Consider the following 24664-nt stretch of genomic DNA (forward strand, 5'->3'; position numbering starts at 1 on the left):
GCAACCTCGCAAGTCCCATAAGACTGCAGAGGCAAGAGACTTGGCGCCACTAGAGCTTATACATTCTGATCTTTGTGAGATGAATGGCGTGTTGACAAAAGGTGGAAAGAGATACTTCATGACGTTGATTGATGACTCCACTAGAAATTGTTATGTGTATCTTCTGAAATCAAAAGATGAGGCTTTGACTGTCTTTAAAAACTATAAAGCTGAGGCAGAGAACCAACTTGATCGAAAAATTAAACGGCTTAGGTCCGATCGTGGTGGAGAGTATTTTTCCAATGAATTTGATCTGTTTTGTGTGGAACATGGTATAATCCATGAGAGGACACCTCCCTACTCACCCCAGTCAAATGGGGTAGCCGAAAGAAAGGACCGAACTCTAACTGATATGGTTAACACCATGTTAGACACTTCGGGTCTATCCAAGGAATGGTGGGGGAGGCGCTAATGACTGCGTGTCATGTCCTAAACTAAGTTCCCACAAATCATAAGACCATGACTCCATTTGAGGAATGGGAAAGGAAAAGGTTGAAACTCTCTTACCTATGTACTTGGGGTTGTTTGGCGAAAGTCAATATACCAATTCCCAAGAAGCGCAAGCTTGGACCAAAAACCGTGGATTGTGTTCTTCTGGGCTATGCTTTTCATCGCATCGGCTATAGATTTTTGATAATAAAATCTGAGGTATCCGACATGCATGTTGGTACGATTATGGAATCAAATGATGCAACTTTCTTTGAGGACATATTTCCTATGAAGGATATGTCGAGTTCATCAAATCAGGAGATACCTACTCCATCTAGTGAGGAATTCACTATAATTCCTGAACCCACCATTGCGATGGAACACGTTGAGAATCCTGTTGAGGGTAACAATGGAACTCCTGTGAGGAGTAAGAGACAGAGGACTGCAAAGTCTTTTGGTGATGGTTTCATTGTGTACCTCGTGGATGACACACCCAGGACTATTTCAGAAGCCTATGCATCTCCTGATGCTGACTACTGGAAGGAAGCTGTACGTAGCGAGATGGATTCCATCTTAGCTAACGGTACCTGGGAGATCACTGACCGTCCTTATGGGTGCAAACCTGTAGGATGTAAGTGGGTGTTCAAGAAGAAGCTTAGACCTGATGGTACGATTGAAAAGTACAAGGCACGGCTTGTGGCCAAGGGTTATACCCAGAAAGAAGGTGAAGACTTCTTTGATACTTACTCACCCGTGGCTAGACTGACCACAATTCGGGTGCTACTATCACTGGCTGCCTCACATGGTCTTCTCGTTCATCAAATGGACGTTAAGACGGCTTTCCTCAATGGAGAGTTGAAGGAGGAAATTTACATGGATCAGCCAGATGGTTTTGTAGTACCTGGTCAGGAAGGAAAGGTGTGCAAGTTATTAAAGTCTTTATATGGCCTTAAACAAGCTCCTAAGGAGTGGCATGAGAAGTTCGAAAGAACATTAACTGCTGCCGGCTTTATAGTAAACGATGGTGACAAGTGCATGTACTATCTCTATGGTGGGGGCGAAGGAGTTATTCTTTGTCTGTATGTCAACGACATATTGATCTTTGGAACCAAACTTGATTTAATCAAGGAGGTTAAGGATTTCTTATCTCGCTGTTTTGAGATGAAGGATCTAGGAGTAGCTGATGTTATCTTAAACATCAAGCTATTGAGAGATGAGAATGGTGGGATCACACTGCTTCAGTCTCATTATGTGGAAAAGGTCTTGAGTCGTTTTGGGTATAGCGACTGCACGCCTTCTCCAACTCCATATGATGCTAGTGTGTTTCTTCGAAAGAATCGACGGATTGCTAGAGATCAACTGAGGTATTCTCAGATTATTGGCTCGCTTATGTATTTGGCGAGTGCCACGAGGCCTGACATCTCTTTTGCTGTGAGCAAGCTGAGTCGGTTTGTGTCAAAACCGGGAGATGATCATTGGCATGCGCTTGAGAGAGTTATGCGCTATTTGAAAGGCACCACGAGCTATGGGATTCACTACACCGGGTATCCAAGGGTACTGGAGGGTTATAGTGACTCAAACTAGATATCTGATGCTGATGAGATTAAGGCCACAAGTGGTTATATTTTTACACTTGGTGGTGGCGCTGTTTCCTGGAAGTCTTGCAAGCAGACCATCTTAACGAGGTCAACTATGGAAGCAGAACTCACAGCATTAGACACTGCCACTGTTGAAGCAGAGTGGCTTCGTGAACTCTTGATGGACTTACCTATGGTTGAAAAACCAATACCCCCTATCCTGATGAACTGTGATAATCAAACTGTGATCGTCAAGATAAAAAGTTCTAAGCACAATATGAAGTCCTCAAGGCATGTGAAGAGGAGACTAAAATCTGTCAGAAAATTGAGGAACTCCAGAGTTATTACGTTGGATTATATCCAAACATCGAAAAACTTGGCAGATCCCTTCACAAAGGGTCTATCACGTAATGTGATAGATAATGCATCGATGGAGATGGGTTTGAGACCCACCGCATGAGTTGTCCATAGTGGTAACCCACTCTATGTGATCGAAGATCCCGTGAAGTAGAAGTGGGAGACAAGCTGTTGGTCAGCTGGGAGGAGAGTATCCCTGTATTAATTATCCCACTCCATGAAGATGCAATACTCTCCTGATCTGCATGACAGGTTGATACTTATCTTAATATATTCCAAGTGGCTTATTCGGGTAAGCAGAGATGTTGTCCTGTAGAACATCTTCTGAGGAACACACCTATATGAATTTGACTGTTAACGTCGCAGTCTGTGAGAATTGGGTCTTCTCTAATAAATTCATGAAAGGCCCTGGAGTATGACGTACACGCTCCACCCGCGGGGAAGCCTTGCGGCAGCCCAGTATCGATCAAGAATTTGTGTGAAACTAGTTTCACAGAAAACTTGTAGTTCAAGGCATAGTCCACTATTCAAGTTGTGATCTAGTGTAGCATAAATTTCTAAGTGGAAGTTCAACTTCACAGTCTCCACTAAGCACCGATATATAAAACAATGTTTTGAAACTAACTTATGAGATGTGCCAATGAGACTTTGTGGGGGATTGTTGGAATTTTGCTAGTAGGCCTTTGGCCCAAAGCCCAACTAAAATTCTGAAATTCTCTTGGCCCATTCATGCACACATGTGAGTGGAGTGAGTGAGGCTAAAGTTTAGTCCCACCCCGGAAGTTGAGAGAGAGTTGCACCTCTTTATAAGGTGAGCTCTTCTACCACTTGTATGAGCATGAGAAGAGGAGACCTACACGCGCGCTCCTCCTCCTCGCCACGCCATGCCTCGTCACGACGCGCCGCGCCGCGCCGCGCCGCGCCGCGGGTTGCGGGATTGAGCCGAGCCGAGGACAGAGCTATCTATATTTTTGCTGCATGGGAAAATTAATGAGTCATTAATTAATAATTAACGGACACGTTAATTACTGAACCGTTTCCGATTCTTTTGGATCGTGACGACTCGGACGTGGGGTTTACTCCCACGACCTACCCGGCCCGCACTATATAGTCAGGCAGACATCTACCCTAGCCGCTGCCGCTTCGTATGGTTTCTCACCACCGTTCCATCCCTCCTTCCGGCGTGCACCGCGAGAAGGGACAGCAGGCCTCCGGAACCCCGCCTCTCGTGATCCTGTACGGGAGAGGGGCGATCAGGTTTTTGGGGAGCGCACTCGCGCGACTGCTGGCAGCGACGACTTCTTCCCCAACCTCAGCAACCTCATCCTCGACGACATGGGCGACAACGTCAACGCCGGCGGTGCTGCACCCGCTGCACCGTATGTGATTCTATCCTTCCTGTTCGAGGTCGTGATAGAACTCATGCTTCTAGTATGTGCCCTAGATGTGATATGTTCATCTGCTATGCTAGTTCGCATGATTAGTTCAATCTCTGCTGCTGTGGTCATGATTTATCTTCTGTTTATTCAGATTGAATCTCGTAGTAATTTGCTCATATTTCCAACAAGATCCGTCTCCTCCTCTCCTCTCTGGCCGTGATCGAAGTTGCTAGAGGAGGAGACACCGTGACCCTCTCTGGCGATGGCGACGCCGCCATTCCGTTTCCTCTCCTCCAATGCCGTGCCGACAAGGGGTGGATGATGGAAGGAGGAACATGGAGTTCAAAGGGAGGATGCCATGGATATCAGATCTATGGCTGACTTGGTGCGACCAGAATCTCGATAGGAGGAGGACCAGTGGAGGAAGCGGTGGTGCTTGTGGGTCTCATCTTGCACCAAGGCTGCCCGGAGTAGAGTGGCAGATCCGTTGGTGCTTGCCTGGCCGGTTTCTTGCTAGACCCCGTTGGACAGCAGAGACGACTGTGTAGGTAGCGCCATATTTGTCTGCATTTGGAGCAGTTCACGCACTCGCCCAAGCCAAAACCACCATCTATGTTATTCTAATATAAAAACATATATGCATATTTTCCGGAAGTGCCAGTGAGGACGGCGGCAAACCTGCATCCACAACAAAGCTCAGCTTTTCACACATGTCGTCGTCCATTGACCAAGCCCTGTGACACGAAAAAGACGAACTGCGCACTCACCGTCACTCGTGAGCAAGAAAGGTATCTCTGGGCCGGGTTGGTGTCTGTCCATAAGGTCAGGCGGGCTGCCTTCGCGCCGCGGCTGCAAAATACAGCTTGCTCGTAGTCCAGCGGGTTCCCCGCGTAGGGGAGAAGGGCTCTCCTGCTGCTCGCGAACCGAGACGAGGCAGCTACCGATGGACATGGCTGCTAACTGCAGAACTTCGGACGACAGGAGGAGGGTGATGGGTTGAGGCGTTTGGCCCAATGGATGTTGAATGATTTCAATGCCTGACGTTGGTATTTTTATAGTGATGTCGAACTGGGTGTATGACAGACGATTACATGCCGCCACAGGAGCATCCGTGAGCCCTAGAGATCATGATCTCACGTGAGTACACTAGCATACTAGTTAACAATCCATTTACTTCACGTAGGACCACGAACTTGCACCCCTGCTTTTTCTGCTGTTGTTTTTTAATACGTTTATGTTAACATCGTTTGTGTTTATTTTTTTGATCCAACCTAGCCGACCCCTAAAAAACCGCCGAGTTTGTTTCAGTGAAGTAAAATTACTCCACAAATTTTAAGCTTAAAAACTAATCCGATGCAAACAAACACAAAATGGATTCAAAGTATACTACTGAAACATACAAACTGAAACTCGGTGTCGTTTTCATAAAAAAATTAAATGTCAGTCAAGCTAAACCTTAGTAATTCAGCAATCGGATTATTCAACGATCTCCACTTAGCTCTGGACAGACCCCCGATCAAGGGTACGTGTATGTGTCGTCGTCTAGGCACCGTACATGCTCCCGCCGACCCCACTGCCACGCGCCCACCGATACCTATATTGCAGTCGTTGTTCCCGCCGTCGCCTTCTTCGGCGCCATGGCCGCCATGGTCGGCAATGTCGACTGTGGATGGGTCTCGTGTAGCGTGTATGGGCGACAGGGGAGTAGATAAGGCGACATGGGGGCGGTGGAGTGAGCAGCACCAAGGGGACGAGTTAATTTACTCCTTGGCGGCCGCTTGGAGTAATTTTTCTTACTTCTCTATGGGTTTTAGGCGATCAACTAGATCCGGTTTAGAGGAGTATACTGTTTTTCACTTCAGTAACGCGATTTAGGAATCGGCTAGAAATGCCCTTAAAGCCAAAGCTACCTGTCATAGCCAGGCATTACAACAGCAACTTCCTCCATCCCCACCCTTCTTTACGTTCTAGGCGCGCTACGACATGCAAACGATTAGTGACCACTCCGTAATCAACCTTATACACCACATTTTTAGATTAATATGATAAAAAGATTATGTTCTCTTTTGAATAGGTTAATCAACACAACCGCACGCGGGGGGGGGGGGGGGGGGGGGGGGGGGGGGGTTATGGTGAATAGTTACATAACCCGGTCATCTTCGCTTAGTTCAGCTGCCGGCGGTGTGCCTTCTGCAGCGCGACGGCGGGAGCTTTACGGGCTTGAGGTCCCGGTCGGGCCTATGGGCTCACGGGCCTGGTATGCTACTATTGTTGCGTCCGATCGGTTACCGTCGTTGACGGTGGACGTTGGGCCCTCCCGTGCACTGACGATGCTGTTGTCCCTAGTCCCAGCTCCTCTTCTTCGTTGAGCAGGCCCCTTTCGCGGCGCCGTGGTGAGACGACGCGGAAGCTTCAAGACCGTTTTGGCGCAGAGTGGTGATTTGTTTGGTGGCGTGCTTCGGAGCGCCCGAGGTGAAGGTTGGGATCGGGATAGATCCCTGTCGGCGAGCTGACACCGATGCGGTGGTGCCTGAGGGTATCGCCGGAGCTTCCTGGAGGGCATCGGGGGGTACCCTTCCTCTCTCCTCGTCGCGTACCAGGGAAACTCTTGGCAGCAGCGTCGTCATTGTCGCGTCCCTTCTTGGAGGTGTTGATTGGTACCAGCACTTCGGAGTATAGGAGCTTGGTGGAGGATCCCCGGTGGGCGCAGCGGTCGCGAAGCTTCTTCATTTTTGTTGATCCGCCGGTGTCGGCATTTGTTTCTTTTCTTTTTCTCTTTTTTTTTCTTTTGTGCGTGCATGTGCTGCTTCCGCCCCAACACCTATCTAGTTGTATCGGTGATGGTTTGCTTTGTAATACAAAGGGGGGGGGGGGAAACCCTATTTCGTCAATTGCCTGCCCACCCTCCCTTTCGTGTGTTTCACGCGCACCAGATTTTTGCCCTACGAGGATGATGAGAAAGGATGGGAGCATGCACGTTGGGTTAGATGAAAAATGATCACTACAAACACTTACATTACGTGAAGAACCTTCGATTTACAATATCGAAACCACACCCACCCACCCCGAGAACCCTTTTTTTGTGTTCGAGAACTTTCTCTGTAGGATGAACCTTACATGTCCGCACAAGGGGGGCCCTCCCTTTGTGGGTTTCACGCGTACCACATTTTTCGCACCACGAGGATGATAAAAATATTAGTTTAGATGAAAAATGATCACCGCAAAACGCTTACATTACATCAAGAACCTCCATTTTATATTGTCGGCACCACGCCAACCCACCACGAGGAATCTTTCTTTGCGGAACCGGGCGACGTCACACGGAGGAAGGAGTTGGATTCTACATGAAGAACCTTCAAAAACTACACTTCGAACTGAAATACAATTTGCAAAGAATCGGCGTTCCACATCCTTGGAACCGGGCGACGTGACACGGAGGGAGAAGGTGTGTTCGCCATGAAGAACCTTCAAAAACTATGACTCAAACTGAAATATGGTTTGCAAAGAACCGATGTTCGACATCCATGGAACCGGGCAACGTGACACAGAGGGAAGAGGTGTGTTCGCCATGAAGAATCTTCAAAAACTATGACTCAAACTGAAATATGGTTTGCAAAGAACCGATGTTCCACATCCATGGAACCAGGCGACGTGACACGGAGGGAGGAGGTGTGTTCGCCATGAAGAACCTTCAAAAACTACACTTCGAACTGAAATACGATTTGCAAAGAACCGGCGTTCCGGATCTACGAAACCAGGGGACGTGACACAGATGAAGGTGGTGTGTTTGCCGTGAAGAAACTTCAAAAATACAATTCAAACTGGAATACGATTCACAAAGAACCGGTGTTCCACATCAACGGAACCGGGCGACGTCACACAGAGGAAGGAGTTGGGTTCTACACGAAGAACCTTCAAAAACTACACTTCGAATTGAAATACGATTTGCAAAGAACCGATGTTCCACATCCATGGAACCGGGCGATGTGACACGGAGGGAGGAGGTGTGTTCACCATGAAGAACCTTAAAGAACTACAACTCAAAGTGAAATATGATTTGCAAACAACCGGTGTTCCACATCCATGGAACCGGGGCGACGTGACATGGAGGGAAGAGGAGGGTTCGCCTCTCCCCCGTCAGCGCGGCAAGGACGCCGGCGCTGGCTACTCCCGGCCCGCGCTTGGCTCGGGTGGGATGCTCCGTCCGTGCCTCCCCCACGCCATCTCCTGCCCCCATCGACTGCTGCTCCCCCACACGGGCAACGGTGGGTGCTTGTGCCCGCCCCGCCGGCCCGGACGCGCATCCTGGAGTCGAAGGCGTGCGCCGCCCATCGCGAGAGGCAACGGGCAAGGAAGACAGATGCATCGGGGAGCTCTGTGGCCCGATGAGGACGAGCGGCTCCTCGCGTGGGTCTACCACCGGTCACTTACGACAGCGGAGATGGATGCTCGGCGGCTCCGCCAGAAGAACGCGAAGGCTCTCCGGCTAGTTATCGAGCGGTCCGAGCGCGAGACAAAGGACGACGTGAAGCGGAGGCAGCTCGGGTGGCGAAGCTCAAGCACCAGTAGGACCGGGTCGTGTGATGCCTCAAGGGCCTACAGCTGCGCCATCCTCCTCCGACTTGGACGATCCTCCACCATCCGCGGACGGCTACAGCTCACTCTGTGCATTTTCAAACCGAACCGAAAAACCATACCGAAAATAAACCGAACCGAACCGAATTTATTGTTTTTATGGTTTCTGGTTTCGATGTGGTATGAACTTTTGATACCGTTTTGAATTTCGGTTTTTATGGTATCTACCGAAAAACCGAAATAAAAATATATTTATATTTCTTGAGGCAAACAATGATACAAGTAGTCATTTTTCTTGTATAGGAGTAAACTTTCCTGCAAAGAACATCACTTTTTTTCCTGTAATGTAGTATATTTTTTCTCTCTTGCAAAAATGCTAATCACGTCCATAACCTTTCAAGGCATGAATTGAGGCATGCATATATACTTATATAAAGTTATATGTCATTTTTATTAAAAGAGTATGTGTTTTGAATTATAAATTTGTTAAATATAGTATGTCATTTTCAAATTCGCGTCAACTTTGGTTATTATGGTATATACCGAAACCATACCAAAATAATTTGGTATATACCAAAACCGAACCGTATTTTAATTCCATACCGTATAAACCGAAGTATCAATACCGTACAAACCGGAAAACCGTATAAACCGAACTATGCAAACCGAATAAACCGAACGCACAGAGTGAGCTACAGCTGCGCCGGTGATCGAAAGGGGAAGGGGACGGCCTGTAAGTGGTGAAGATCCGCTTTTCTTTAGTTCAATTTCAAGTTTTAGATGTAGTTTCAAGTTATCCGTCGTTTATGTGAATTTTGGTGGTCCTCTGAACATCCAATCGTGATCTTGTTGTGAAAGTATTGTGCTTGCCTATGTCCGTTTGCTGATTACGTAGTTTAATCGAAGTTGCATGGTTTAGTATGGATATAGAGGAACGGATATGAGATACACCAGCATGAACAATACTATTTAAGAGTGCCTGATTACTGTCGGCGAATTGTCCAGGCATGTCCGCGGACGTTTAACGAGTCATATTTATCATATGTAAATGTAAATGCTCTAATGCGGCCAAGAATCTTTAAACTAAACTAATATAGTATGAGAGTTGATATAAAAATAATTTACCAACCATATATATATATATTCATCTAATCACCGAGAGGCCGTGACCCTATCCTGCATTGCTGTTCCGAGTTCGGCTCCTCTGCAGTATAGTATAGTTAATACTGCACGCGTGTTGTAGCTGCTAGGATCAGCCGTCTATTTTAATCCTATATATGGCTCTGCAACGAGGAACTGCTGGTCTCATAAATAAAAAACTATACTGTCTTATCCCTTTCCTCTAGTGAAGCTCGGCCACTGTTTCTTCCTCTAGTGAAGCTTGGCCACCGTTTCCCCAAATCCACAAGACTGCTCCACCCCGGCCGAGCCAGCTGCAAGGGATGGCCGGAGGGCTGCTGCGAGAGCTGACTGGAGACGGCGCAGCTTCACCGCCACACGTATCCCGCTGCTAGCAGCAGGGAGACGGCGAAGTACACAAGCAGCAGAGCAACGACGAGATCTACGAGCCTGACGACAACGGCAAGCTGGAGCCTCCTCCCAACGAGCTCGAGAAGGAATACGACGCCGGCGATGTCCCGGAGCAGCACGGCCGACCTGGACGAGGATGAGGGTAGCAACCAGACGAGGGGCATGCCTGGGCCGCCGTGCTATCTTACGGCTGCACGAGGCCTCTGACGGCAGGGTCGCGATAGCTGGACCTCGGCGCCCTCCTGCCTGGCCAAGCCCCAGTAGCAAAACCAAAGGTCAATTACTTCTTGTTACCTAGAACTAATTTATTCCTTTCTTCATCATTAGTTCATACCGTACTGCTGCTATTTCTCGATGACCCAGGCGTGAAAGCATAGCAAGAGAGAGCTGAGCATGTCATTGGAATATTTAAAAGTGATAAGTACTCAACAGATCATTGTTGCAATTAAATGAAACTAAACTGATTGTTCTGTCTTCGGAAACTAGGAGTCAATTGAAATTAAACCAATTGAAGTAGTGAGCACTCAACACATTGGGTCTCATGTATGCTGATTCAGTTATGCCTTCTGCATAATCTCATCTGGCAAGACAACATAACAGACATGCATCAACCTATCGTTATATCCCAGGATAGTTTTATAAGTTCCAAAGATCACCAGCTTCACTCTGCAAATTAAAGGGAGATATAACTAATTAATAAAAAGTCATATTGTTTACCAACGAATTTAAGGAATGTTAGACATGATAAGTGGAAATACCGTTAGTAGACGAGCATAGTACCCATATTCTTGCAAACCATTTGCATTTGTTCCAGTCATTTGCTCTATAGGTGCTTGATACTGTGCTACTGGAATGTCATTCTTTCCTCTCTATGCAAACATAAAAACAAAAATCAAAACAAATATTAGTTGACTTGTTACTATATCAGTCTATTAAATAAGTAGTGTAGTTAGATAGGTGCAAGAGATTTACAGAATGAGTTTGATTTTTCGGTACTGCTATAGTTGTCTCCTTCTTTTTATTGGGGTGCTGGTTGCCAAGCCATGTTTTCTTTCTTCTTGAATTTTTCTTCGGAATTTCCTTTTTCTTTAGGGAAGCATCCTTTAAACAATCCTCTGGTTCTTTAGATATATCTTCAGTTCTGCATGTAGTAGTGCGAGTTTTCTCTTCAACTTGCTTCCTAAGAATCCTCAAAGCATCATCTACTAGTTTGATACACTCTTCTGATGTTACTGCTTGTGAAGCTATGCCAAGGAACTCGTGCATGAAAAACTTCAACTGTTGTCTATCTTCTGATCTAGGATCTTCCAAAACAATGTTTCCATGGCTGTTTTCAATAGTGCCGCTTCGCGCTTCTCGAGTCCATCGCTTCAAAATATAGTGGCCTGGAAGATACTTAATATTCATGACATCAAGGGCTTTCAAAGCATGACTGCACAATATACCAACTCTTTCAAATTGCCCACAATTGCAGAAAACTTTTTGCTCTTCATAATCAACTAGTACTTTGCACTCTTCTTTATATGGGAATTCTGGGTCAAGACTTGCAATTGCAACAGTATATGCATTGTGTTCTTCCGATGGCTTGATGTATGCTGAGATGGATCTTTCATACTCATTCTGAAAATCTTCAAATATGCATGGTGTGTAAACTTTGCTAGCTTGTATTACCATAGGAGTCCTCATTCTGACTCTAGGTAATTTTTTCCTAGACTCGTATTCCTCATTTACCTCGTTATCTCTTTTTCCTTGCACAACCCTCTCTACGTGCTTGAAAAACCGAAGGATGTAAAGAGCATATTTTAGATGGTCTTTCAAGTCACTGTTCAAGCTCTCACTTAATTGTGTGCTTCTCATGCCTATAGTGTAAGCATTCCTCATGTAACATCTTGCCCATTTCTCTTTTACTTTGTAGATACTGTCCAACCAAGTTTGTGTTTCCACATTGCTTCTTATGGCATTGAAAGCTTCTTCAAAGGCTTCCTCTTCCTCATACTTGTACATGCAAGCACTGAAATCAGCAAGTACATTTGGTCCTTCCTCGTCTTTTTTCTTATGAGGTAAGTGTCTGATGGCATTTTGCATTATGTGAAAAGTGCACAAGCCATGCCATACTTCGATAAATACTGCCCGAATTGCATTACCCATTGCTACATCTTGATCAGTAAAGATTGTTCTAGGTTGCTTTTTGTTATGCACTGATAGGAACGTGTTGAACAGCCATTTGAATGATTCAAATGTCTCATCATATAAAAGTGCAGCACCAAAAATGACCATTTCTCTAAAATGGTTGAAGCCAACAAACACACCGAAGGGTCTCTACTCTTTGTTTGTCCCAAATGTTGTATCGAAGGTAACAACATCACCGAAATGAGCATAGTCAATGATCATCCTTGCATCAGCCCAAAAGATATTTGCTATATTTTCATCACAATCTAGTTACATGTCATATTCAAATGCAGGATTCTCATTCTTTTTATCTCTAAAATACTTGAGCATACTTCCAACTTCACCATACATCAAGTCCCTTTGACGCCTGGTTCGCAAGTGGTTCTTGCGATCACGACATGTGTAGCCAAGGTTCAGTGGACTACCAACTTGTCGATTTGCTAACTCATGGGCTTTTTTAGGTACAATTCCTGAATCATCCGCTGTTTCAATTTCAAATGCTTGCAAGGCCGAAATTTTCCTCTGTGATGGCATCAAGTGGCTTGCCCCAGGTAATTGCAACACATGGATGTGTTCAACAACTAACTCATGCACCTCATAATTTCCTGCTTCTCGGTCTATAGTGATTCCCATTCGAACATTGCAGCCGGTCCTTGTTTCTGCACGAGGACGCTTTGTATTATTATCCCTTTTGTCTTTTCTTCTGTAGCCCTCATTGGAACAAACATATCTTGCTGAAGTGATTACTCCATCGAGTTTGCTCTTGTTTTCATAATTTATCCTTACATCAAAACCAATATGACCTCCATAACATGTCCAAAAGTTCCAAGCCTCTTTTGTGGAATTAAATTTCATACCAATCTGAGGCATCCAACTAGGAATCACATTTTTCCTATAAAAATTACACATAACTTATTTTTTTGTATGCTTACACTACAATCATAAGGTGATATGACATGAGAATTTAATAAAATTGTCGGTACCTGTTAGCGTCGTCATTAGAGGTAGTCATATTCTCCATTGGACCTTCTCTTCTCCTTTTTGTGTAATCTGTGATATCATAGCGAACTCAGTCCAAAAATTCCCTTGCTGTCTTGAGAACATTAATACAGTCATAGTAAATATTTGGATACATTCATGCATTTTATCTTGAGCTAGTCCAAAACAATAGAGATCACCTCTATGAAAATTATTTCTTTTCACTCTAACATACTCTAAAAGATACAGAAAATAAGTTTTGCATCTTGTCCTTATCATCCTCTATTAAGAAAATAGTAGCATCACAAACTCAATCTACGAGTTGTGTGCCTTGAGAACATGAATACAATCAGAGTGTATGTCACATACCTTCTGATTTATTGTCTTCTTTTTTGTTGCTAGTAGAAGGAAGACAAAATGGAGATAATCTGCATCGCCTACAGATCAGCTTGCCTTGGTTTCACTCTGAACATGGGGGACGATCAGAAGAGAGATAAGGCAAAAGGGAGTTTTTTTTTGAAGGGAGGCAAAAGGGAGTTGATCTCGCCACCTAAAGACCACAGATGAACGTACCTCCGCCGTGTTCTTTTACAAGGACGAACAAGAGGAACGGGGAAGATGAGCAGGACGAAGGCAAATAGATCGCTGTTTGTTGCCAACGCGATTATTAGGGTGGTGTTTTGTTTGGCGCCAATGTGAGTCTTTGTGGTTCTGTTTGGCGCCAATCTTGCAACCGAACGAGATTTTCTACCACATAATTAGGTGTTTGTTTCCATTTATTAACAGAATCAAGTGGAGGTAATGAGAGCCGTGAGATTTAAATGAATGGCTGATGTGGGTTGGTACAGTACCCGTGCAGTAATAACGTGACTGCAGAGGAGCCGAACACTGCTGTTCCTCCCCCAGAAAAAGTATCCTTCCTTCCTCCCCCTGTCTAGCCGGCGTGACCCCCATCCCTTCTACAAACTGCCCCGGCCTCGGCCACGAGGTCATCTCCTCCCTCTCATCCATCAGATCCAGCCGCCCTGGGCACGACCACGAGCTCGTCCTCCTAGATCTGCTCAAGGTCGATAAGTCCGCACCGTCGCCGGATCAGGTCCTCCTCGACCTCCGCCGAGCACAACAGGTCCACGAGGTCGTCGTAGTGGGATCCCCACCACCGCCGCGTCCTCTCCTTCATCGGCCACCACTCAGGTGGCTGCTTCGGCCCTATTTGCGGTATAACCGGTGTTCGTCGAGGTTCGTGCCGCTACGCGTGCGTCGGCCGCCGAGCTCACCTCGAGCAACTCCGCTGCCCACTACCACTAGGACGGTCACGACCTCCCTTCCCCATCATCCTATGGTGGTTGCCGAGCTTTCCCTCTAAACTGCAGCTTTGGTTTATTTTTGTTTATCTCTTTGGCGACCGCTTCTGTCGTTTCCGTGATCCAGTTGCTTCTGGATGTATGGATTTTTTTATTAGACTCATGTGTGCGTGGGCAAAACCTTATGAATTAATTATCCTCATCTAATCAGCACTCGACTTTGTAGAGCTAGCTTTCTTGATAATAATACAATGCGGCCCGCCTCACCCTCTTCATCTTCTGTTGCTCCTACGCTTCCTTATGTTCTGATCTGGAATTTTTTGGTCATTTTAGAAGATTGTTGAAGTACAGTGCATCTTGGCTTGCCCAGCTAGCATGATGTTTTTCAGTACACAATACTAATAACAGATACTTTTGCAATACTACCATCGATTTTTGTGCAGTTTCCACATGTGTGTCTCTGCGCGCGCAGAAATTTTATTTATTCCTTGTTGAACTTGTTGAAGCAACCAATGGAGCAGTGTTTTCTCTTCTCTTCAGATCTCCAATCTGGATCTCGACCTTTTCTTGCCTGAACTCAGCATTTTTTGGGTGTCATTAAGCCTTGATGAGGTTTTGGACGATTATACATGTGTGAATCTTATTTTCCTCATAACCATTAGATTTTCACTCATACTCTAGAAACCATCATGCCCTATGGAATGTGGTATGATTCCAGATGCTATTGGTGCCTACAGAACTGCTTTGGACTTCTTTACTTAAAAAAAGAGAAGCGCTTTGGACTGCAGGGAGTACTTAAAAAAAGAGAACCGCTCTGGACAGCGTAGTAAACTGCTAGAGTGTGACACGTTGGAAAACGTATTCGTGGTCGAACACGCGGCTTTTCCTCGCGAAAACAAATTCATGGTGCCGCAATTCCATTACCGGTGTGAACGGTGCAGCACCGTCCTACCTTTTGCTAGACGAAAAATGACAGGACACGTTGCAGTCCAATTCCTAGTTCCATAAGGTGCCGAACCTTTTGACTAGATAGAAATGGCAGTTCGTACAATGAGCGTCCTTCATGCCGGACCAAGAACTTTCAGTAAATTGCCACCGTTTGTCAAATTTGTAAGATACCCGAAGTAGTTCATGTCGCGGTCTGCATTTTCAGAAACGCAAAGCTGCTCCTACTCTGACTGCGCATGCCATAGCCACAGAGTAGGTTGCCATCTTCGGGCCTGCCACCACAGAAAGGTCTAGCCGACCATTCCTAATATGCCGTGGCAAAATTCAGTAATCCAGAAAATCGAAACCTTATCCACCTAAAAGTGCGGATCCTAAAGCCAACCAACGGTTCCGATAACAACCACTAGAGCTAGTGTGGGTAGCAAATCCATTCCCTATATATATGCGCCCCCCTTTAGTCGCTATTGGAGCCACCAACCGGGACTAAAGGTGGTGTGCTGCCAGGCGAGGGGCGCGGTGGATGTTTAGTCCCACCTCGCTAGTTGAGAGGAGCCAGCACCTGTTTATAAGCCCCGGCGCAGCCACTGCATCAAAATCCTCTCTAAAGCAGGCCTTCTGGGCCTACCTTACCCGTGCTGCCCTTTTGGGCCTACTGGGCCTTGTGAGCCTGCATCCTGGACCAACTATAACTTGGTTTCTAGTCGTATGCAAGCTGTTGTGGCCTAGTAGGCGGCTTTTTTTCATTTATTTATTTTTCATTTTTTTTGTTTTCTCCTTTATTTTTTTGTTTCTGAGTTGTTTTTTGATTTATTTAGGATTTTTTTAGTGAATCTTCTTTCTTTAGGTCTCAAAAATTATATAATTTCTGTTAGTGCCGGTAGTTTTCAAATTTGGATAGTTTCAATTTCAATTATTTGAAAATTTTGTGAATCACTAGTTTGTGAATAACTTTACTTTAAAAATAGATTTTTCAGTGATTCTTTTTATGTTATTTAATATTAGTGTGTTTTATCATTATATTCAATTTGGTAATTCTTATGTTATTTAAAAAAATGAAATGCCTTTGTAACAGATGAGTTTTCGTCCGAAACCCTGATACTTCGAAAGAGATTGTCCATTTTGTACACAAAGTGCATCCAGTGTTTACCGTAACCCACTCAACTTTTTAGCACATGCTAAGTGGGTAAAATGATGATACCAATGCCAACTGTCAACCTTTTCAGAGTTCATTTGTAGTGCTTTTCCATTTTAGGGTCGTTTAGCTCAAAAAGTTACTAAATGCATGAAAAATAGCAAATGAAGTCAGAAAGGGTTAAAAATTGATCATGTGGCTTTCAATGGTGCATACTGAATGCAAAAAAATGCTGGAGTTGAAATAAGTTTGAAAAATGAAATGCCTTTGTAACAAATTAGTTTTTGTCCAAAACTCTGATACTTCGAAAGAGATTGTCCATTTTGTACACGAAGTGCATCTAGTTTTTGCCGCAACCCTCTCAACTTTTTAAAACATGCTATGTGGATGAAATGATGATATCATGCCAACTGTCAACCTTTTAAAATTTCATTTGTAGTGCTTTTCAATTTCAGGGTCGTTTAGCTAAAAAATCAGTAAATACATGAAAAATAGCAAATGAAGTCAGAAATGGTTGAAAATTGATGACATGGCTTTGAATGGTGCATACCGAACACACAAAAAGTCTGGAGTTGAACGGTGCATAATATTTGTTTGTACATTGTATTTCTTCGCATTTCAAATGCCAAAACACACAAGTACCCTAACTATTATAAAGATTCTCTCCGGTTTGTCCGAAGTGGGACTTTCCAGATGTATCAGTCCGGAAACTCACTAGAGAAGAAAGTGATGACAGTGAATCCGGTCACATCCCAGAGTGGGATCTTTGGGTGTAAAACTTTTTCTTCGCGTGTCTCCCTTTGCGCTGTAAACCATGGACAATCTTCATCATTTAACTGGATGCTTGGGTCAATATTCACTGTGAAGGGAGCAGTTTCATGGAACTTTTCATAATCTTCTGATATGTTTGTCTTGTCCTCCACTCCCATGATGTTTCTTTTCCCTGAAAGCACTATGTGGCGCTTTGGCTCATCATATGATGTATTCGCTTCCTTATCTTTTCTTTTTCTCAGCCTCGTAGACATGTCCTTCACATAGAAAACCCACACCACATCATTGGCTAGGACTAATGGTTCATCTGCGTACACAAGATTGTTGAGATCCACTGTTGTCATTCTGTACTGCGGGTCTTTCGTTACCCCGCCTCCTGTCAGATTGACCCATTTGCACCGAAACAAAGGGACCTTCAAATCACGTCCATAGTCAAGTTCCCATATCTCCTCTATGTAACCAAAATATGTGTCCTTTGGCCTATTGGTGTTTGCTGCATTAAAGCGGACACCACTGTTTTGGTTGGTGCTCTTTTTATCTTGGACGATCATCTAAAATGTATTCCCATTTATCTCGTACCCTTTGAAAGTCAATATATTCGAAGATGCCAATACCCGAATGGAAGTGGGATAAGCTTGGCATGGATTTTTATCACCGGACTGCCCAGGACCAAAACAGGATATGATTCTATATGGGTAGTAGTTGACCGCTTGACCAAAGTGGCTCACTTTATCCCAGTGAAAACCACGTATACAAGTGCGAAGTTGGCCAAGATATACATGACCAGGATCCTATGTCTGCATGGAGTTCCAAGGACCATCGTATCAGATAGAGGAACGCAGTTCACTTCAAAATTTTGGCATCAGTTGCACCAGACCTTGGGCACCAGACTGGAGTTCAGTACATCTTTTCATCCGCAGACAGATGGACAGACTGAGAGAATCAATCAGATTCTGGAGGACATGTTGAGAGCTTGTGCACTAGACTACGGATCTAGTTGGGATGACAACCTGCCCTACGTAGAGTTCTCATACAACAACAGCTATAAGGCCAGTTCGAAAATGGCACCATTCGAAGCCTTGTATGGGAGAAGATTCCGAACACCATTGATGTGGGATGAAGTTGGAGACCGCCAGTTGTTTGGACCGGATTTGATTAAGGAATCTGAAGAGAAGGTTAAACTGATTCGAGATAGACTGAAGGTAGCTCAGTCAAGGCAGAAGAGTTATGCAGATTCAAAATGCAAGGAGGTAGTCTATGAAATCGGAGACAGAGCATATTTGTGAGTTTCACCTTTGTGAGGTGTTAAACATTTTGGAGTTAAGGGAAAGTTAGCCCCGAGATTTGTGGGACCATATCATATTTTGGAACGCAAGGGAGAGGTTGCCTACAAGTTGGAGTTACCCGCAGGACTGTCAGGAGTTCATGATGTGTTTCCCGTTTCCCAGTTGAAGAAGTGTCATGCTGAGATGGCTGATATACTGCTGAGAGCTACAGTACCCCTGGAGGCAATTCAGTTGGACAGTGATTTGACCTATGAAGAGAAACTAGTCAAAATTCTTGAGTTTGCCAGCCGAGTTACTCGTAGTAAAGTTATCAAGTTTTGCAAAGTTTAGTGAAGCCACCTGGGAACGAGAGGATGATCTTCGCAAAGACGACCCACACCTATTTTCTAACCAACCCGAATCTCAAGGGCGAAATTCATCTTAAGGGGGGGGTAGGTTTGTAACATCCCAAATTTTCAATTTGGAATGTTATACATAGGTCATTCATGCATATCATATTTTGTTGCATTTCCTTTCGCGATCCTCGAAATTCTAAGCAGCTCAAGGACCCTCGGAGAGAGTTGGGGATTTCACCGTTTTCATATTTGACTTTTATCAAATATCGAAACGAGGATCATTGGTTTTATTATTTTTCTCTCCGAAAATATTTAATATTAAAATATATGAGAAGGAGAAAATATGACTTCTCCAAAATAAACAAAATATTGGAGGAAAAATATTAAAATCAACTTTTTGATTTATTTGGATTTTATTGGTATTTTATTTTGAATAAGAAAAAATGTGCATTTTTCAAAATTGCATTTTAGGCCAAGAAAATCTTCACCCTGTTCTAAATATTTTATTAAGACGGTGAAAATTGGTTTTGGTATTTTTAGATTTTTATTTATTTTTCTAGGATTTTATTTCGGTGGAATATGTATTTTAAAAGAACTCCCGTCGGACCGCACAGGGCCGAGGCCCAGCCGCGCGCCTCCCCGCACCAGCTCGGGAGAGGACTCCCGAGCAGCGCGGCTGCCACCAGGACGTGTCCGTCTTGGACCCGCCGCCACCAACCCCTCCCGCAAAGCCACCGCCGCCCTCCCTTCCTTATAAGCCACCACCCCCACCCCCACTTCACCACGCCACCCCGCCACCGCAGCCCCTAGCAGCAGCAGCGCAGCCGCTGCCGCCAAGCCGCCTAGCGCCGCCGCCTTGCCGCCCCGCGCGCCGCCCCCCTCGCCGCCGCAGCACCCGCGCCATCCCGTCGTCGCCCGCGCCACCGCCCTGCTCGCCGGAAGCCGCCGGAGTTTGCAAATCTCGCCGTTCGGGTTTTTTCGGTTTAGGTAAAAACCGTCAGTTTAAAAAAAACCCTAGTTACCTTTTTTAGATCGGTTCATTGGTTTTCTTGGTTTAGTTTATTTAGCGGACGTTCGTATGTACGTTCGTTTTTAAGGAACGGTTTTCGCCCGTTAGTCACAGACAACGAACGTTCGTTCGTTAGCCTGTTCGTCCGTTTTCTTTTTCTCGGGTTTTCCATAATTATTTTCGATCGTGATTTCTGATCCGATTTTTGTTTTAGTTTATTTTTTCGCTCGTTTATCGGAATCAGGCGATTCAAGCGCCTAGTTCTTCATCTCGAAACCCTCTTTCTGTTTAACCAACTTGAACAAGATTTTGGTACGGTAAAATTTGACTCCAGTTCAGATTAGTAATCGGATCTTGTTTCTTTCGCAGTTTGAGTTTCGTTGCTCCGTTTGTTTTGATTCCTTTTGCAAACCGGAGTTCTTAAGTTGAACTTTTTGGTTAGTTCTTCTTATTCGAGTTTTACCCGTGCATCTTTGATTGATTGCTTATGTATGCTATTGTTTGTTTGTGATAGAATTCCCGGAGTGCGAAGCGTGCTACTACGAGTCCCTAGGTTTTGCGGATCGTCAGCAAGGCAAGTAACACATTGATCATACTCTTTTCATACCCAGTTTTTATGCATTAGTTCCAATCCTCAAACACTACATGATTAGGATGTGATTTAACTTGTGGGTTTGGGAAGTAGTTGATGAGGTAGAACCTATTGCCCTGTTTTATTATCAAACCCTTGGGAGTTACTTCTACGTTATGCTTATATTGCTATGCTATGCTCGTAGACATGGATTGGGTTCGAGTGTATCCATGACAGATGTGAGATTGTTAATTAATGGTTCAACTTAAGGTGGCAACTTTAATACACATCTGGGTGGATTGCTTGTTTGGGCTCCTGGAGAATCCAGTGTTGTCCTAGGATATCCCGGAGTACCCGTGTGATTTTCCTACGGTCCGCCACCCAGGCTCAAAGGGATCTTAAGATTTTTCATGCTAGAAACTTCCGTGTGCAGCCACAAGCCATTATGGGCTCTGGCATAGTTTGAGTAAGTTGTGTGACCTCTTTCAGTGGTGGGCTAGCAGATGTAGAGGGAAAGTAGGTGTAACTGTCCACCCAGAGTAAAGAGTTAATGCTTTTGAAAGACTGTGTCTCGGTCATCCGTTTCTAAAACACCATGTAGTGCGAGAAATCCAACGGAGGAGATCGAGTCTTGTGGGTAAAAGTGCGCAAACCTCTGCAGAGTGTACAATCTAATCATGGTTAGCCGTGTCCCCGGTTATGGACATCTTGAGTATCTAATATTTGGATTACCCTATTGTATCTCATCACTCTTAATATAATTTGACTGGGTTTAATGAATTACCTTAATTGGGATTGAGTTGGAGGAACCTTCTCAGTGATGTTTCAACTACCATGATAGTTAAAATGAAACTTATTCCTTTGTTGTAGGGAAAAATTGGCTTTTCGCAAAAAACTTTATAACCATAGAGCCTACACCAGCCATATATGCATATAGTGTTAGCATTATTCTGTTGATTGCTATACTGTGTTACATTGCCAACATATTCCATGTGCTGACCCGTTTTCAGGCTGCAACGTATCATGTTGCAGACTTTTCAGACGAGGAGTAAGGTTCGCTAGGTCATTGCCGTGCAGCTCAGCTATGCCGTTGGAGTTGATGGATTCACTTTATCTTCCAAGCCTTCCGTTGCTATCGTATTAGATGGCCTTAAGCCATATTTATTGTAATAAGTTCTCTTTTGGAGACATTCAATGTAATAAGTGTGTGATTGCTACTCTGTTATAAATCCTTGGAGTACTGTGTGTGTCAGCATTACCGATCCAGGGATGACACTAAAGCATAGAGACTTGACCGTTTGAGGTCGCTACAATATATAGCTGGGCGAGGGAGGGGAGGCCATGGACGCTTGGCCGTGACTCGGGTGCCGCCGCTCGAGCTCGGCCAAAGCTCTGGCGAGGCTCAGCGGGCATAGGAGGGCACGGGATCACGAAGAGAGGGGTGCGAACGAGCTACATCGATGCATAGTGCAAGAGGGACCGAGGGCGCGGAGGAGAAGCGGCCACGACGCCATTAAGGCTCGGTCGGCCACAGTGCGTCCGTGGGTGCGCAGCGACGAGAGCTGATGGAGGGGCTGACGGAGGGGGAGAAGACTCCAAGGGGATGGCGACGACGCGGTGAAGCCGTTGGACATGCTCACGAGCGCGAAGGCGACGAGAGGAGGAGGGGCCCAAGCAAGAAGCCATCCTGGACGTGGCTACGGCATGCCGGAGAGGTAGTGACCGCGTGAGCCGGCGAGGAGAAAGTGCCAAAGGCTTGCAAACATTGTCTAGTGCGTAGTTCATCCAGGGTAGGTTACAATTGATGTGGTAGCTCGGTACAAACTGCTCAGGTTAAAAGCTGACTAACCTCTGAAGTTTACTGCAGTAAACTTAGTCATGTACTGCTGATCAACAGGGAAGTGATTGGAGGCAATGGAGTAGTCTGGTAGGTTTAGGGTAAGAAGGACTTTCACCCTGGTAACTTGGAGAGGATTAGTATCAAGATTTAATGTAGTTGCTTAACAACCACATAAACTGGTCCAGAAACTAGATTAGGATGATGCACTCATATGGTGATGCCACTTGAGCTCAAATTTGGCAAGGCCTAATGATTTGGCCATACTAAGATATTGTAAAAGTTTCATACCAATTGGACAAGTCAAAGTGGTACTTGCTTCACAAACATCTCCTCTGGACAAAAACTTGAAAATATTCTAGAGGAGTATTGGCATAATGAATTGGTCCAAATTTTTGTGGAGAGAAGTTTTATGTTCATGAAAATGCTCTGGAAAATTGTCAGGCAAAATGAAGGAATATAAAATATACTTGCTTCACAATCTGAGAATGTTGCCAGAACCAAAGATTTGGTCTTGTGCTCACATATAGCAAGGGATGGAGCTTAAATTTGTAGGAGTGTGCTAATATGAGCACATTAAGGAGTGTGCCAAATTTCTACTCATTTGGATAACCCTAGCTAGTACGTCCTTCACAATGCCTTCTGTCTGGCAGAAAGTTTGAAAAATCACTAAGGAAGTTTGGCTGGGAAACTAAATTTTAATTTCGGCACAGGTCAATTATTTGGACAGGAAAAGATGTCCAAAAAGTTTGGGGTCAAATGGGAAAAGATAAATAGCACTTGCTTCACAATGTGCCATTTAGGACAAAATAGGAAATGAATTTATTGAGCATGATGACAAATATGGCTAATGAATTTTTTTCCATATTTGAGGAAGATATGACCCAAACAATTTATAAGAATTATTTGGGGATTTTTGGATGAGTAGAAATATAGGTTGCTTCACAACCTAGGGCAGATGGGTTATTCCTTTAATAGAAAAAAGGAATTTTCCCTAGAGAAAGAAATTAGGGTTTGGTCATGGAGTGAAGTGACACGATCTTAGCAAGGTTTTGAGAATCATGAGTCACTTGGGAGACGAAATGAGGATGATTTCCCAGGTGACGAGGCCACAAAACCACTCAAAAAACAAAAACAGAGCAAAAACCAATTAAATCAAAAGAAAAAGAAAAGGGCCAAAATCCAGGTTGTTACAACAGTGTAATGGTGTGTCCGAACGTCGTAGTCGTACTTTATTAGATATGGTGCAATCTATGATGTCTCTTACCGATTTACCACTATCGTTTTGGGGTTATGCATTAGAGACAACTGCATTCACGTTAAATAGGGCACCATCTAAATCCGTTGAGACGACCCCGTATGAGTAGTGGTTTGGCAAGAAACCTCAGTTGTTGTTTCTTAAAGTTTGGGTTTGCGATGCTTATGTGAAAAAGCTTCAACCTGATAAGCTCGAACCCAAAACAGAGAAATGCGTCTTCATAGGATACCCAAAGGAGACTGTTGGGTACACCTTCTATCAAAGATCCGAAGGCAAGATTTTCGTTGCTAAGAATGGATCCTTTCTAGAGAAGAAGTTTCTCTTGAAAGAAGTGAGTGGGAGGAAAGTAGAACTTGATGAGGTAATTGTACCTGCTCTCTAATTGGAAAGTAGTTCATCACGGAAATCAGTTCCATGGATTCCTACACCAATTATTGAGGAAGCTAATGATGATGATCATAAAACTTCAGATCAAGTTACTACCGAACCTTGTAGGTCAATCAGAGTACGATCTGCACTAGAGTGGTACGGTAATCCTGTTCTGGAAGTCATGTTACTAGACCATGACGAACCTATGAACTATGAGGAAGCGATGATGAGCCTAGATTCCGCGAAATGGCTTGAGGCCATGAAATCTGAGATGGGATCCATGTATGAGAACAAAATGTGGACTTTGGTTGACTTGCCCGATGATCGGCAAGCCATAGAGAATAAATGGATCTTCAAGAGGAAGACGGACGGTGATGGTAGTGTTACTATCTATAAAGATCGACTTGTTGCGAAAGGTTTTCGACAAGTTCAAGGAGTTGACTACGATGAGACCTTCTCACCCGTAGCGATGCTTAAGTCTGTCTAAATCATGTTAGTAATTTCCGCATTTTATGATTATGAAATTTGGCAAATGGATGTCAAAACTTCATTCCTTAATGGATATCTTAAAGAAGAGTTGTATATGATGCAACCAGAAGGTTTTGTCAATCCTAATGGTGCTAACAAAATCTGCAAGCTCCAGCAATCCATCTATGGACTGGTGCAAGCATCTTGGAGTAGGAATACACACTTTGATAAGTTGATGAAAGCATATAGTTTTATACAGACTTGTGGTGAAGCCTGTATTTACAAGAAAGTGAGTGGGAGCACTACAGCCTTTCTAATAAGACGGATCATAAACGTGTCCGGT

The 24664-nt window shown here is 44.5% G+C and overlaps 1 long non-coding RNA gene across 4 annotated transcripts; it reads left to right on the forward strand.

Annotated features, from left to right (window-relative positions):
- Positions 1-9664: 9664 nt before the first annotated feature.
- On the forward strand, positions 9665-13880 carry LOC123063759 (uncharacterized). Of its 4 annotated transcripts, none has more exons than XR_006430550.1 (4): positions 9665-10161; positions 11802-11946; positions 12067-12606; positions 13439-13880. It is a non-coding gene; the product is annotated as an uncharacterized lncRNA (long non-coding RNA). The 4 variants fall into 4 exon arrangements; XR_006430547.1 differs by having other exon boundaries at positions 12517-12606; XR_006430549.1 differs by having other exon boundaries at positions 9665-11946.
- The last annotated feature ends 10784 nt before the right edge of the window (positions 13881-24664 follow it).

The sequence above is a fragment of the Triticum aestivum genome, chromosome 3A (genome assembly GCF_018294505.1).
Source record: "Triticum aestivum cultivar Chinese Spring chromosome 3A, IWGSC CS RefSeq v2.1, whole genome shotgun sequence".
Lineage (NCBI taxonomy): Eukaryota > Viridiplantae > Streptophyta > Magnoliopsida > Poales > Poaceae > Triticum > Triticum aestivum.